Source organism: Symphodus melops (assembly GCF_947650265.1).
Source record: "Symphodus melops genome assembly, chromosome: 23".
Taxonomy (NCBI): domain Eukaryota; kingdom Metazoa; phylum Chordata; class Actinopteri; order Labriformes; family Labridae; genus Symphodus; species Symphodus melops.
Genome location: NC_136713.1, coordinates 2115972 through 2120046, shown reverse-complemented (window position 1 = coordinate 2120046; position 4075 = coordinate 2115972).

Genomic DNA, 4075 nt, shown 5'->3' with positions numbered 1-4075 from the left:
ATGTCAGTCCTTAAGAGAGCTCCTAAAGTCCAAATGTAAGGATGAAGAGTTTCTCCCTCAGAGAAGAAAGGAGGAGAGAAAGGTGACAGCTCTATCACAGCCTCATATTAATATCAAATAGATTCAGTCCACTCTTACAGTTACCAGCATGCTGAACAAACACTTTAGCATCACAATGCTTCAAGACTTCATTGTTGACTGTTAATTGTTCGAACACTGAACATTGGAACCTCCTCCTGTTTGAACATTGAAACAGAACCCTGGTCACTTATTGCACATTGCACGCATGCACAAGTTTCTGTCTTATAATCTTGTTCTATACTCCATTTTATTTAACTTAATACTTTTGCACATTTAGGTTTATTAATGTAAATATTATTTATCTTTTTTACCTCTTTTTTTACCTTGTTTTATTTTATTTACCTTTTTCTTATCTACATTGCACTGTGGGGAGGGGGGAAACATAATTTCGATTTCACTGTATGTCTGACATATTTTGGAATTGACAAATAAGGAACCTTGAACCTTGAACCTTGAACCTTATTGTCAAAATTCAAACTTAAGTCCTCCCTCCTCAAAGCTGTAAACCATGAAACACTGGATATATAACATGGGTTTAGTCCATTTGAAATGAATTCAGATATTTAAATGTAAAGATTCTAATAAAATTCAACATATTGTACGTTTCAATCTAAGAATGATCAGGAAGTACAAAAACATGAATGAATCACTATGAAGTCCTTCAATGTGTGAATGAACAGATGATGATCACATCAGTGTGTTCATGTGGACAACATCACACATTCATGTATAAAGCTCACTGTCATCTACATTTACTTCTTTTATTCTTTATTCAGATTGGAGGGCTGCAGGTTGTCAGAGATCAGCTGTTCTTCTCTGGCCTCAGCTCTGAAGTCCAACCCCTCCCATCTCAGAGAGCTGGACCTCAGTGACAACAAGCTGCAGGATTCAGGAGTGAAGCTGCTGTGTGATTATCTGCAGAGTCCAAACTGCAGACTGGAGACTCTGATGTAAGATCACTGACTGTAATATAGATATGAATATAATAGAAACTGTGTTGACTGTGTTTGAATTTCACCCATTCTTGAGAATTGGGAAGCATCATGTCCCAGACAAACAAACTTAAAAATACCACTTACAAATGAACTTATTCCTTTTTTTAATGAAAATCCCTTTAACAGATTTTTATGATGAAACTAATTTGAAATCCCAAATGTTGGTTCTGATTTCTTTGTTTCATGTCTAAACCTGCCCGATGGCAGAAAACAATTTAAAACTTTTAACTATTTAAAAAAGAGTCAAACTCTTCAAACTATAAAAGCTTCTGATACTAAAGGTGTAAAATACTATTATAGTCATCAACACTTTAAAATGTTGTTTTTAGGAACATTTGGACCTGTTAAAGTTGTGTCCCAGATTTGAGTCAACTCTGTCAGACTTTTACAGAAACATCAAATAATCAGACATAAAAAGAGGTGAGCTACAACATGAAGGACCCCCGTCTTATTCCTGCTTTTAAAAAGGGGGGGATGCTGTTCAAACATGGTTCACATTTTGATTTGTTGAGAACTTGATGAAATGATTTTACTATCAGCTGTGTCTCTACTCGGGCTGTAACGCTACACAAACATTTGGGTTGGGTACGGTTCTCAGTTCTGAAGATTGGGTTGGGTACATTTTGGGTCCAGTAAGGGACCTGATGCAACACTTTCTTTTTCTTTATCAGGAACATTTACAACTTCCCTTTTACACATTGTCTTAAGTTCAGCATGGACAGTTCAGACTTCACCTGCTCAGGTTTCTTTTACATGACATTTAAATGAAACCTTCAAAAATCAAATCAAATCAAATATACTTATAACCAAAAGAGTCTCCAATCTATAAAAGAAATGAATGAAATAAAATCATCCATATAGCCTATAGTATATATAAAAAGATGTGTTTTAAATGACAGAGACAAACACTGACACCTTTCTGTTTATGAAGTCAGCACTTTTTAGAGCACAAAATAAAGCTGGGACAGTTTCATCTCACAACTATTCATATTTCCCTCTGTCAATATAAGAAGCTGTAAAAACACAAAGTCCCATTCTGCATGTAATCCACTGTAATAAAAACAGCAGTGGTGTTTGTTATGTCTTTGGCCCGTTCAGAATTATTATCAAGAGGCTGTTTAAATGCAAAGGAGACTTGGCTTTGCTCCACACTCTCTTTGTTCCTGCTTGCAGTGATGTTCACGTTGGCGTGCTATCTGTTTGACTGCTTTAATAAGTTGGACGTGTTGTCAACGTACCCGACAGCTTCACTGCTGTCACTCCTGTGAGCGCTCGCTACACTTGAATTGTGCACTGGCACACAGATTTTAGCCCAGGCTTTCTGTCATGAAAAAGACTTTTGGTTCAAGGCTTTAAAAGCATCAGATCCCGACAACAGACGGGTTCAAATCAAGATTGAAAAAAGTCCTGAGAAGAGTGGAGAGTGACAGCAGGGCACGAGGACAACAGAAGGGAGAAGAGAAGTTTCAGCCACAGTGGCAGACAGCTGGAGCTGGAACACGCTGCAGCTACATTTCTACTTCGATTAAAGACTAGATCCTGGTAAAGATCAAGGTTATTCACAAAGCATGTCAGTCCTTAAGAGAGCTCCTAAAGTCCAAATGTAAGGATGAAGAGTTTCTCCCTCAGAGAAGAAAGGAGGAGAGAAAGGTGACAGCTCTATCACAGCCTCATATTAATATCAAATAGATTCAGTCCACTCTTACAGTTACCAGCATGCTGAACAAACACTTTAGCATCACAATGCTTCAAGACTTCATTGTTGACTGTTATTTTAACAAGGGTTTAGTCCATTTGAAATGAATTCAGATATTTAAATGTAAAGATTCTAATAAAATTCAACATATTGTACGTTTCAATCTAAGAATGATCAGGAAGTACAAAAACATGAATGAATCACTATGAAGTCCTTCAATGTGTGAATGAACAGATGATGATCACATCAGTGTGTTCATGTGGACAACATCACACATTCATGTATAAAGCTCACTGTCATCTACATTTACTTCTTTTATTCTTTATTCAGATTGAGGTACTGCAGTTTGTCAGAGATCAGCTGTTCTTCTCTGGCCTCAGCTCTGAAGTCCAACCCCTCCCATCTCAGAGAGCTGGAGCTGAGCAGGAACAAGCTGCAGGATTCAGGAGTGAAGCTGCTGTGTGATTATCTGCAGAGTCCAAACTGCAGACTGGAGACTCTGAGGTCAGATCACTGACTGTGTCATTCATTTGAATCATTTCAATCCACATCCTCCATTGTTGCACATTTCAGGATTTATATGTTTTCAGTATTTGTCTGAATTTAAATCTCTGGATATTTAATGATTTAGGAGATTTCTTATTCTTGAAGTTTCTGAATAATTTAGAGATTTGATGTGAAAATGTTTTTGTGACTCTGAAGTAAAGTTGAACAAGGTGCACATGAAGCCTCTGGTTTCCTCTGGTTCTGTGAAGAAGTGAAATCATGAAGACTTGTGATTGAATAATGTGTGATTTGATAAATGTAGTAACATCACAGAGCTGACTGAGATCAGCAGCCTGTTCTTCATCTGTGCACATGAACAGCTGGATGAATGTTGAGCTGACATTTGGAGGATTTAGATTGAGTGAATACACAATCAGAAATGATCCTCTAATCATTTAGAGAAAACTGGATTCATCAGGACAAAGTGATGTTGAGATACTCATCACAAGCTGAACACATGTGACTGGATTACACATTATTTTTATTCTTCTTTTATTCTTTATTCAGATTGAGGGACTGCAGTTTGTCAGAGATCAGCTGTTCTTCTCTGGCCTCAGCTCTGAAGTCCAACCCCTCCCATCTCAGAGAGCTGGAGCTGACTAACAACAAGCTGCAGGATTCAGACGTGAAGCTGCTGAGTGATCTTCAGAAGAATCCAAACTATGGACTGGAGACTCTGAGGTCAGTCTCTCAGTGTTCTTTAGTAAAGCCTCCACATATCAGCTCATACATATATTTACATTCTTGTTGTTTGTTG